This window comes from Crocodylus siamensis, chromosome 2, assembly GCF_052110815.1.
Source record: "Crocodylus siamensis isolate JL-2025a chromosome 2, ASM5211081v1, whole genome shotgun sequence".
Taxonomy (NCBI): Eukaryota; Metazoa; Chordata; order Crocodylia; family Crocodylidae; genus Crocodylus; species Crocodylus siamensis.
In genome coordinates, this window is record NC_143396.1 from 141,353,775 (window position 1) to 141,367,005 (window position 13,231).

General features: G+C 41.1%; 1 protein-coding gene across 11 annotated transcripts in view; it reads right to left on the reverse strand.

Moving 5' to 3' along the window:
- The window catches only part of PLAC8 (placenta associated 8), a 32,780-nt gene that overhangs the window by 10,395 nt on the left and 9,154 nt on the right, over nt 1–13,231 (reverse strand). The window contains exon 1 of one of the 11 annotated variants that reach the window (XM_090036964.1): nt 6,225–6,423. The exons of 1 other annotated variant lie outside the window; for it this stretch is intronic. The gene's annotated coding sequence lies outside the window, so the exon portion shown is untranslated. Of the gene's footprint in view, nt 1–475; nt 1,228–1,319; nt 6,114–6,144; nt 6,425–13,231 lie in introns of those variants that run through there. 9 more of the 11 variants (XM_090036971.1, XM_090036968.1, XM_090036967.1 and 6 more) reach the window with 9 other exon arrangements.

A 13,231-nucleotide genomic window follows, 5' to 3' on the forward strand; every position in this document is an offset into this window, starting at 1 on the left:
TCTTTGAATGTACGGTCTGGTGGTAATATTAAAATTAAAGTAAAATTAATCCTGTTCAAATGAATCCTGTTCAATCCACATGGCTGCACTACTTGGATAAGTGAAGTCAATTCAGAAATAACACCAACTTCAAAACTTTAGTTTAAAAAACCTACTCTGATCTACAGAACTTATTTTGCTTGAGCATGTGTACTTAGAGTATTCATCACTGCAGTATCTGAGACCAGGCGCAGACAATGCACTTTTTCTGGTTTGGTGGTCAGAAACCAGTGTATAACCATAACAGAACAGGAGTTGGAGGTCATAGACTAGTTTGAAAATGACAGATCCCACAGTCATTGAAATTCAAACTGTGATGCCTGCAACCAACCCTGTCAGAGTCAGAATTGGCCACGTGGCTCCAAGAAAATAATTTTGACCAACATTTGTCTCTGAGCATTCTTGGGAAAACAAAGGAAACAACCCCAGCACACACCAGAAACAAAATCAGGGATCCAGTCTGTCGACTCCTACAAGATGAACATGATGTCTTTAATGTCTTTCAGCCACAGATAACTCCATTTGTTTGTGTGCTTTCTAATCTCTTCATGGACATTCAAAAGCCAATAATATGCTGCTGGCAGTAATCGTCATTACATGCCTCTCAGTAACCATTTGGATTGTGTGAGGGGGTGTCCGTACCTTCCACAAGGGAAACAAGTAGGTAGAATGTACAGCACAAAGACAACTCCCTTCTCTTAAAACATGGGTGATATCAAGTACATAGGCTAGAAGCTACCTTGAATCTTTTTAAACTCTTCTCTTTCATAACCTCAACACTAAATAATATCTATTTTGTTACCATTAATCATTTGGAAACAGAAACAGCCAAATTTAAACTGCAGCAAAATTCATTTTTTCAATAACAGTATAATCCAATTTAACAGTATAATCCACTTTTCTGAAAAGTATCCATTTTGATATGCTTATACAATGTAACAATGGCAAGCAACAGCAGACAGCACTTGCTTTTCACTGTGGGCATCAAATTTTGTTAAACTGTTGTAAATTACTCTATTCTCCTATTGCAAGTTGCCCTGAACCTCCACCGGGAAGGGCAGCATATAAATCAAGTAAGTGAATAAATAAACCAGATAAGATTTGTATCTTATTGTATCTTGCTTTAGCTAATTTGCTGAGCAGAAAACTGAACTTGTTCACTCTTTACAACATTCCCTCCCCAAGCAATAAACACCTCAGCAACTAGCAGTTTTCATATGACTAATGAATCAAACCTTGCCACAAAGACTCTCAGATTGTTTAAAGAAACATGCACGTACCACTTGTAGAGCACTCTTATTCCTGGAGATCAAGAACTCTTTGGTAGTTGACTCCTTTATGTGTGTTCTTTATGCTAACAGCAAACTGACCCCTTGGCTTCGCAGTTTTTCACTGGTGGTTATAATAGGGTAGGGTGTAACGACTTGATACAAGTTGGTAGAACTGTTATTGTTTTTTTTATGATAAAAAGTTAATGATGATCCAAGGATGAGAGTCTATACTTACAAGACTTTGGAAACTTGAATTTGTTAATACAATGTACTTGGTGCATTTTCTATATATGTCCTTATAGCCTTTTTTATACACAAAAAATGTGCTTGGGTAATAGCTAGCATGGGAAACTGAAACTTAAAAAACCTGAACTTGGTAGGATTGCAGGCAGTGTACAAAGTTACTTTCCAATTAAAGAATAAGCAAGCAAGGGACAAAGAATCTTCCTAAATGGAAAGGGAGAATGAAAGAAAATGAACAAAAGAAAAAAAAAGAGGACAGGAAAAATAAAAACCTAAATTTAAGATGATGACAAAGAGTGGTAATACTATTGGTACCTTTACCCACAATAAACAGCTTGAATGTCACCAAGCCCCTCCTGCCTTTTGTTTCAGTTATTTCTGGACATGGACATTTATTGCATTGCTTGCCATTTTGTGGGGAAATGAAAATAAAACTAATTTTAGCTGAACAATCACATGAAGCCTCCCTGAGAGAAGAATAAAGAGCATAATACACATTGTAGGTATATACTGTATTATAGAGAGGAAAATCTGTTGGTACATTCCTAAATAAATAAGTAGAAGGTCTTAATAACAAAGTGAATAAAGGCTAATAAAGAATAAAAACACATACGGTGTGGTTCTACATCTGTACTTATTGCAAAGCAATAACTTCCTGCATAGTTTGAGCTGGAGTAAACTACTCCCGGGCACAGTCTACATGTGCACCCAGGACAGCAGCAATTTGAGCCAGGGCAGAGCAGTTATGGGCTAGCAGGAGACATGAATGGGGTCAGCCCTGGGCTCGAGGTGGCAGCACTGGACAACAGAGGGGCTGGCTAGGCCTGGCACAAGGGTGCTGCATGTGCAGAGCTGTGTGGCGAAGCAGGAGGCAGGTGTCTGGCTGGACTGACTGCGTGTAATTTATGTCTAAGGTCAGTGTCTACATACGCATTTAAACACTAAACATTAGCTCATTGCTATGCGGAGTAGCACTGCTGGGCACTAACCGTGAGGTGATGATACTGCGCAGTAGTAAGAAGCTATTGCGCATTAGCTTGTTGCCACTGTACAACAGCATCAGAAAAAAATGTGGGGCAACGGTACTGTGCAATAACATTAGTTATTGCGCAGTCCTTTAGTACTTGCAAGTACTTATGCAAGTACTAAAGGACTGCACAGTAACAATTGTGCACTCCGCCGCTCAAACAGACATGGCCATAAAGTGCTTGATGGTATAGTCACAGAATTATTTTTAGCACACATTATGTGTATTCCTGGTAATGAGCCCCAGCATATAGTTTAGATAGTCAGGGTACTTAATGCTTCAAAGATTGTCAATATCCATCCTAGCAACAGAGCTGGGGTATCAATAACAGATCACCCACAAAACCCCTAGCCACTCACTTTTATCCTGGACCACCACTGCTATATCTCTTCAGTTCTATAACAAGTTTCTCAGGGGCATCTGAGAAAGTTTTGAATAGATAAATAAATATTTTGTTATGGAAAAGAATATTTTGTTAAAATGGCAATACTCTGATGAATTTGCTACTCTGATACTCTGCATCATAGCAAGAGATGCATGTAAAAATGCAAAAGTTTTTGTAGAATAAGATACACCCCTGGCATGAAAAGCTCTGCCTGGTCTTTTGTTTCATGCAGCAGTTTGTTGCATTCAGTACTTAGCTTCAGTAAACCATTTTTACCCTGAAACATTTAGAAGAAAGAACAGGTTTGGGGCCTGGTGAATAAATAAAAGTAGAGAAGTGACTGGAACAATTCACCCCTCATCTTCACTTTGATAGCCCTTAGTCATGGGGAAAAGCTTTACCTAAATCTATTTCCCATTCTTGCTTTTTTCAAATCCCTCCTGAATACAAATTTATGCAGCACCACTACAAGCAGTGAGCTGGACTATCAAGAACTAATGACTCGCTGGGTTCGCAGGGGATGGGGCTGTACCAGATGACAGTTGAGCCTGGCCCTGTCTTCTGTGAGCGGTGCTGCTGAATGCTGAGCCCAGTGCCACTGGCAGGGGACGGGGCTGGGCTCAGCACTCAGCTGGTACAGCCTCACCCTGCGAGTGGCACAGGGCTCAGTGTTAGGCTGCTGTAGCCCCACCTCCTGTGAGTGGTGCTGCCTGGGCCACCCCGGCACCACTCGCAGGGGATGAGGTCACATCAGGCTAGCCCCACATACACCATATCACTGTGCCCTGTGAGTGCTAAGTCAAAGTTGAATTTTAAGAGTTAAAACTTGGACTTCAAACCTTTACTGTATTTCACAGTGTATAAGTCATTAACATAGTTTGTGAAGTCAATAGTCTTTCTTTGGAGGAAGAGGAAAGGTTAGCTGGTAATGCAGTACTGTCTCACTTATCTGAACTTGGTTTCTTTATAAAGAGCACCAGATACACTTAATTCCAGGAAAACAACAGGGTTATTTATTCTAGAAAAGGCTGGTGCAGTTTTCTTTAGTGAAATGCTTTTGAAATGTTTGCAAATGCAGTCAAATCCTTCTGCCTGGGAAGAAACTAGCTGAAAGCACTGAAGTTCCAGCAGAGGAAAAGGCTGTTTGTGCAGTCAACTGTACGATGCAGCCAAACTTCCAGCGTATATATGATCTAGTTGCTCCTTCTTTTCATACACAGCTTTTGTAAAGCTTTCTTGATTGGTTTCTCTATCCAAATCCAAGTAATATTTCTCTCATTACTTGGATAAATGCCAGTAATTAAAATTAAAAGCATTAAAGTGACCTGAAGAAGAATGTTTTGCCTCCAAAAGCTTGTCGAACTTGAGCCCAACTCTACAGTTGGTGCCATAAAAGACATCACCCCAAAAAATCTTTCCCTCTTGAGTAATTATTAGTTTCATTAATGGGGGTTGGGATGTATTCTAAGGAGCAGTAAGTCTTGGGGTGATCCCTTTCTCCAGAAAGGGAATTAACCATTGCTATGAAAGGTATGATGGGCATCAAAACCTGGCAGGGGCTGTTTTAGGTTATAAACAATCTACTCGGGGCCATATTGTTACTGGTAATCCTGACACAATTGAAGAAGGAAACAAACACATTTTATTTATCCATTCACTTCTGAGTAATCAATAGGAAAAAAAAGACAAAACTGCCAAAAGAATATAATTAAGATTCAGAGATGGAAATGCTACCAAGAAGTGTCCCTGCAGTGGCCTGTTTTATTAATTCTTTTTTCCTTCAGCACATATTGCAATTGTTGGGGGAGATGATGCACACTGTTACTGGTAACAGTTTATTCTCACAGCAAGAACATCAATCTCACTGGGTAGCTAGCTGGATCTCAATCCATTTGACAGGACAGCTTCTCCAGCCAGAGACTCTTGGACCTTCTTCTCGGATTCTATGCAAGTTCATCAAATGCGTGATGGAAATGTTTCTGGCTAAACCAGCAGAGAATTTTCAAACATTTTTAATACATGGCCTCATTAATCTCATCTAATTGGACAAAGCCTTAATAGCAGGCAAATAAACAAGAAGCATTAGTGTACATGTTAGTAAAAGTTTCCCTCCACTCAAGAGGGAAATGTATTTCTCTCAGAATCTGTACAATTCTAAGAAAACAATTAATTGGAAATAAACATCTTAAATTGTATTAAGGGCCTCAATCCTAGAATCACAGAGAACCATAGAGTAGCTGGGCTAATAAGGAGCTCCAGCAGTCATCTAATCCAACCCTCTGTCTGAGGCAGGATCATCCCTATCCAAACCATCCCATAAAAAAACCACATACTTAGTACAGATTTGGAAGGGCAGAGCATTCAAAAATATTTTAATGAAACATATAATGCACACAGCACCAACATCCATATCCCTTTCTCTTTCCAAAGCAATTGATATATATTTAAGCTAATTCATGGTATTTACAGAGAGAAAGAACTTCACTTAAAGGAAATCAAATGTAGTAAAATAGTTAATACACCCATGTGTAATAACTACAGAGATAGAATGCAAGTCTAATTCTTTGTTAGCAGTTATGTCTTAGCACAGTTAAATACGTCACACAGAAACTCTCCCTAGCCTTATAAAATTGTATGTTCCTGTTTTTCCATTTTTCTAATCACTTTCCCAGGTGTCAGAAACAGCAAAGTAACATGTATAAAGGCACCAGAAAAACTGGTCATGAATACAGAGCTAAAACTGCAAGACTGATCACTTCTGACTAGGATGAAAAATACTCTAAGTCAGTGGTCTCCAACCTTTTTAAGTAAGAGATCACCTTTGGCATCTAAAAGCAACACAAGATCTACTGTGCACCGCCACTTTCCCCTGCCTTTCCCCACCCAGCAGGTAAGTCTATGGGGTGGGAAGCAGGGGCGCAAATCAAGGTAGAGAGAGAAAAAATGATTTGGGGGTGCACCTCCCCAGCAGGTAAGTCCCACCTGGCCAGGGCCCAACTCAACTTACCCCTGCTCTTGCCTCTGCGGCACTGTCCCTCACTGTGGGGGCCTCAATCTAGCCCCTGCCGCCTCCCTCCCCAACAGACTGACCTGCTGGGCTGAGGTGCATGTATGTGAGCACTCAGCCCCCCCAACACCAGCTCGGATCAAGTTCAAGAGGCTCCAAGATATAAGCATACTGGCAATCTAATGAAATCACCATCCATACTGGTTCTAAGCCCCTGCCAGTCCTCAGCTCACAGGCACAGTAGGATCTCACCCAGTCTCATCAGCAGGCACCTTACTGCAGAGTTCCTTTTTCTTTGGCCTCCAGAGTCAGATTGACTGCTTTGGTTCTGGCCCTGCCTTATATGCCCCCAGAGACGTGTTCCTTTCCAGTTATGTCATTCTTTGAGCTGTCTGCAGGGGTCCACTTTGCTTACTGGCTTCCAGGCTACCCTATAGCAGCAGATCAAGCAGTAGTCTTGCTTTGTTTCCCCTAACACAATACTCTGTTTTACGTTACTGCCAGGAATCTGCTAGCACTGCAGTAAGTTTCTTATTGCTTCCCCAGGTTACTTTACTCTTGTATTATTACAACTAGCACACCAACTGGCACTTCCTATTTATGGCCTCTGGCTGCCTGTTCTTTTATAGCTAGACCTACTGTGGACTACCTGAGCGCAATTTGCTCCCATTTCTCTCTCTCTAAGTAACAGGAAACATAGACTCTCTGTTACATGGCTCTCTTAAAAGCAGCAATAAATTAAACACAGGCACCAGAGAGAATGACAGCAGTGTGCAGCTAACCTAGTGCAAAATTACAAGCCTAAACCTGACCATGGCATGCAGGAACAAATGCATGGAGGAAAGAATACCTAAAACCAAAAAGGTAAAAATGGTCATTGGGATAGCAAGTTTACCCAAGGCAGATTATGCCAGACTAACCTATATCATTCTTTGACAACTGATTTGCTGGACAAAGGAAAAGCATTAAATTTAATTTTTCTGGACTTGAGCAAAGCATTAGATATTTTGCCACAAGGGAAACTTTAAATTCCACTAGAAAAGTTGTTGATTACTACAGATATGTAAGGTGTGTAAGGAAATTGAAATACTATATGAGAAATGGGAAGACCTCACTGGGAATACTGTGAACAACAAGCAAAATTAATTAAATTAAAATTATCATAAAAAATTAACAACTTCTGCAGAAAGCATACAATACTGGTTACCCACATTCAAGAAAGATGAATTCAAATGATTGGCATGGTGGAGAGAAGAGGTAACAAAGTAATCAGGAAAAACAGAGAAACTAACTTAGGAGGCAAGATGAAAGAGCTTATTGAATTCACTGTAGCAAACTAAGTTGAAGTTGTGATACACTTACCTTCAAGAAATATCTCAGGGGAACAGATCTTAAGGAAGGAAAAGAACTATTCAAGCTACAGACAATTTTGGCATAGAAACAAATGGGTATAAAATTGCTATGATTAAATTTAGACTGGATATTAAGATGATTCTTGGAATTGGAGTAGTGGAACACTGACACAGCTTTCCAACAGAAATAGTAGAGCAAATAGTAGATGAAACTTAATAAAATTATTAAGAGATTTATATGGCAAATTCATTTTCCTTACAGTGCATGGTGCTTTTAAAACCATAGTTCCTCCCTCAACCACAAGCCACCTGCCATAAACATGTTGTCTTAATGAAAGAGGAACAGTTTGCATGAAATAAAAATATAAGACAGTGCTCTAGCTGTATTAACCCAACATTAAAAACAAACCAAGAAGAACCATTAGCTTGTTTGTAACATTTTGTCTGAATGAATTGCCGAATATTCAAACACTTTCCACTTGAAAGTCATGCAACTCACTGGGGAAATATCTAAACTAAAAACAAAACCTTTCAAAACATATTTTATAAAGAACAGATATCGTTGTATACTCATCATTTCTAAATTATGAAGGAAGTTTTATGTTTATATATAAATATATTTATATTACAGGATACAGCATATAAAAATCTTACTAATCAAAAAAATCACCCTAAAAATATTATGAAAACAAGCAATATCTTTGAAACTGTGACAAACAAAGGAAAAAGCTACAGACAGCTGTAAAGCCTGTTATCTGAAGAAATCTCTCACACATCCAAACCATGCTAACCTCTTTCTTTCCATAATACTACCAGCTTTTCCACTTTGCCTTGTTAAAAAACAATTCAAAATGTAATGTAAAAAAACCCCATAAAATAAATCTTAGAGGTATATGGGGCGGGGGGGGGGGGGGGGGGGGGGGGGAGAACATAGGCAGAATATGAGAATACTCACTCAAGAGAAGGATAGTAAAAACAGTCTAAGGAGACTGTACAGTTAAATCAGACTACTAGACTGGATAAAATCCAAGATGGATTTTCAGGAATGCTCCTCCAGTTCCTGAATTTTTACTTAGTTGAACTGCCTTCTTAATTGTTATTACTGCTACATCTGAAGATCAGCAGAGATCACATAATATAGTCTGGATGAGCAGCCATTGCCCAACTGGTTTGGGAACTTTTTGCATTGTGCTTTTTCTTCTTTGTCTCATGCTCCCCCACAGGTGATTAGACAAAACAATACTGGTGGCCAGAAGTTAGGAAGAGACCCATGTTCTTTAGAGCAGGAACCTATCACCTAGCGGATGTGAATTCTGAGCAGTTGCCTGTGCACAGATGAGCCCGAGACACAAAGTTCTGACCAGGATCCAAATAGTCCAAAGTTCCTGAGGAGTGTGGAGTCAGTGTTTTCAGTTTAGATATTTCCCCACTGAGTTGGTTGACTTTCAGACTTTGTGACAGGAAATAGCATTGTTTAGTTATTTAAATATTATGGACTGACAACATAATGGGGTGTATTTAAGAAGAAACTGTTATAATAGCTTAAATTAATGGACATTTTTCTGTTTCCCTTACAGAGGGAGTGAGATTTATTTGGAATTTTACTTTGCTTCAATCAGAGGCTATATGACAGGTTGTTTCCTCTCATACCAATCACAGAACTTTCATTGATTCAGATGGCATAGGCAACAGAATATCAGTTCCCCCTACCTTTATCTTCCCCTGTTCTTCACACTTGGTCTACAGCCAAGTTGTGGCTGCTACAAAATAACTGTAATTAGGAAGGATAACAGGAAATGGGTAAGTCTGTAGCTCCAATTCTGCTTCCTGTGTCCTCAAATTGACAAGGTTGTGGGTGAAGGAGTTACAGTTCCTCATGCTTTTCTTAACCTAAAATAGTCAACAAGCTGAAAGGCCACAGTTTGCTCCTGGGTATGGAAAAACCTTAACAAAAAATGTCTTCACAAGTACTCTCAAGGGAACCCCAAATGAGATCAAACAGTTAGATTTTGGATTGTAGCAAGCATGTTTCTTACATTTTTAATGGCCAGAAATTGCTAGAATGGAACCAGTAAGTGGGCCAACAAATCAGTGGGAAATATACAGGGGACCATTAGCAAACCCACCTCTCTAGGCTTGCTGGTGAGTTGCCCAGTGGAGAGCTGAAGTCTTCTCCATGTCTTTCACTCTATAGGGCAGACAGCTTCCAGGACTCAAAGAAAATGTGAAAATAAAGAGAACTTCTAGGACAGGCTCACCTGATAACTCATGAGTGTGGTTACTGTCAAGAAAATGACTGCAAAGACTGGAATTTATCAGTTCCGCATTGTTTTCCCAGCCCTATCTAGTAAGCTAAACCAAGGACCAGACTTTCCCATTGCTAGCACTACAGTGCTGTTATAGAAGCAACCTGCCACAGTCTCTCCATCTGAACTCATCAATAAAAAAACTGAGCAAAGACAAAGAGCAGTTCAGCAACATAAAGACCCAAGGCCCAGGTTCTGATCCCATAGCTTTTTTACCTTAGTATAATTGCCATGACTTCAGTGAGGTTGTTCTGGACTTGCAAAACTGTGCACTTTCAGGATGGAATCCCCGATATTTACTTAAAGGGGACCTTAGCAGTGAAGAGTTTAAATGATTAAAGTTGTTTTTAAGTCTCAAGTATTTCCAAGCACAAGTGGAGCCAAATGCGGGTTGTTTTTTTCCCAATGCTGAGGACTGCTCCACTCCCATGGATTTTAGTGGTAGCTAGGGTGCTCAGTGCCCTGCAGAAAGTACCTGGTACCGTTCAGAATAAAATGCACTGTCACCATTTTGAAGAGCGAATAGCACAGATGTATCCTACATAAACATAATCATTTCACAGTTCATTTTTTTCCTCTCTCATACTGTGTTTTTATGGATTTGAATACTATGTTCATCACCTCTCTGGAGTGTGGAATCACAACTGGTCTGGTGCAGAAGGGACAGAATCTGCCCAACTGGGAAAGTTTATTCTTGATTCTGTAATTTTCGCTTTAATAGCTTATTATAAACATGTTTTCTTACTTTTCAGCCCCAAATATGAAAAGTATGTTTGTATGTTATGCTTTACTTTAAACCACCGTAATGTCATGAAGCGTTTACAGTTACCCTTTTATTTAGCTAATAAGCATACAGCTCAATACCTCTTGAGATTGAAAATACATTTTCCAGCTAAGAAGGAAATATGCCCTGTCACTGTAAGGTATTCTGACCAGGACATAAATGGCTGTTGAGAAAATGACTAAAGTCTGGCAGAACATCTGAATGAAGTAGTTTCATAGGCTGTGTCCAGACAAGCAGGGGTGTGCAGTTCATGGTGCTACAAACTGCATGCATGAAATGTTAAAACATGCCCTGTGCTGCAAATTTGCAGTATGGGGGAAAAATTTGCTACCAGGATTTCCCAGCAGCAAAAAAAAGCACCGGGAAAAAGTGTGACACAGCATATGCTACAGTAGCATGCACTGGAAGAAATGGAGGCTTGGTCCTTCAGTGAGAAGCTCTGGTAGCCAGCCAGAGAATCTGTATGCTCTGTTTGTGTCCTGGCTGCTCTAGCATGGTAGAAGTCAGAAGGAGCTGGGCAAGGGCAGTTTGCCCACAGCGGGACAATGTGTCCTGCAACAAAGCACACATGCAGGGCTTTGCACTGCAGCACAAAGTAATGGCACAAATTTGTGCTGCTGCAAGTGCACAACACTGGTTGTCCGCTGGGGAAGTGCTGAGCTGTTGTTGCTGTGATGGTCCAGGCAATATGTGAGGGGCAATAAATCTTGTGGGTGATATCTTTCATTGAACCAACTACATGGCAAGCTTTCAGGTATCTCAGGCTTCTGGAAGAAGCAGGCACAGCAGATCTAAGTAGCAGAACTTGAGTTGGGGAGACTGTCTGTCTGATAAATACTTGTAGTGCTAAAGCTTGAAGCTAATGCTGCTGCAGAGTTGACAGATATCCCCCTAATATCCTAACTGGCTCATGTGCCCTATATTTACATATTAAGCTTTTAAGTGTGCTGCATCATTTTCAGTGTAAATCCATCCTTTGAATTAAATCAGGAAATATAGGGAAGATGGCAGTGTGCATTTATAAAAGGAACAGGACAAATTTCTTCAGCCTTTATTGGCATTGACAAACTATTACAGCCTTTAGCTCCATCTTTCATGCTGTTACAAGACTATGGTTTGTCTTTTAAAGCATTATTTCCAAATTTTGTAAAGGGACTGGTGCTACTAGATCCTGGAATCTAAAACCACATCAATTTGCACATGACTGGCATGCAGTGCTGCTAAATCCTATCTTGGTAAACTGCATTTAGAAAAGGGCTTTTGTGCCATGCTGGGCAATTTATTTAGATAGAATTTTAAAAATGAACTAATGCTGTATTTTTAAAGGCTGGGACAGTATAAGCTTTGAAATATCATGTTGATAGGAAGAAAAGAGAAAACTGCTTTAAGGCAAAACTGAATATTTATGACTGAAAAGGTGCTAATGGGGCATGTCACAGGGCACTAAGATGTGCCTGCTCCTTGAAGGGCAGAAGTAGCCCAACCAGGGAGCCCTGCAGACTAGGCAGAGCCCCACAGGCAAATGAGGTAATTTGCCAGCACCTGCAGGCAGTCACCTGAAGGATGCACAGCTCCGGACACATCTAAACCCAAGGCTAGTAGGGGTTAATTCTCTGGCAACTGCCAGGGGAAGGAACTCCTGTATGAAAGAGCTACCCAGAGATATTTGGTTGCATGGTCTGCTGCCTGCAAGACTAGTAAGGTTCCACCCAGGGCTAGGAGGCATGCTATACTACGGGAGAAGTTTGCCTTCTTAAAGGAGCAGAGTGAAGCTTCCATCATTATTGTAATGCTCTAGCCCAGGGGCTTATGTTTGTGTTGTTGTCTGAACTGGTGGTTTGGGATGAGGCTGTAAGGGGTGGTATGGAGGCCTCATTAGTGCCCAGAGGGGGCACACAATCACCTAGTGCTCTGCCAGCAGCTGGCTCGAGGCTCACTTAGTTATACAGCCTGTAGTGGGTAGAGTGTGTGCAATGCACAGAGCACACAAGGGTCCAGAGAGCCTGGTGCCAGAGAGGAGCAGCAGGCTAGGGCACCAGAGGGGCACAATGACACAGGGCCAGGGGCCCAGCAGATTAGGAGTGGAGGGCCTATTGCCAGAGAAGCACAGATATACAGGGGCCAGACAGCCTGGCACCAGAGGGGCACAGCAGCCAGGGGCCAGGGTCCCAGTGCCAGGAAGAGATTAATTGGACCTACTGCCTCAAAGCCAGGTCCAACACAATGGGCCTAGGCTAGAAGGCCTAGCTAGACTAAGGGGGCAGAGGTTGAGTAGGCTGAGGCCTTAGAGGTAACAATATCTGTGTAACACCCACGAGGCATATGGCATGGTATAGAGGAGGTTTGGAGCCATGCATTTAGCCTGTAAGGCTCAAGATGCCCTGTGCAACACACTACTGGAGTGAGGTCTGGCAAAGGGGCCAAGGACCAGTGAGTTCTTGTGGGGTTCAGTGGATCAGGGCCATGTGAAGGCCTGTGGGCAGCCTCCTGATTAATTATTTTGCCATCAAGACACGGCAGACGAGACAGAAGGATGCACTCAGAGCAGAGCTAGTGAGGTTGCAGAGCCACCAGGGGTTACACAGCCAACCCTGGGGAGCCTGAACCGTGACAGCAAGTACTACAGTATACAGTTTTACAGGTACTTTTAATATTTGAAATAATTTTGGAATACATATTTGTGATGCTATTATCATGTACTGATGATTAAAAAAGGAAGAAAAAAAATGGTTTCCCCAATAGCTCAGTAAAATACTGCTGAAAATGTAAAGATGTTGATTCATTTTGTTTTATCACAGGTATTTCAACCGCCCCTGA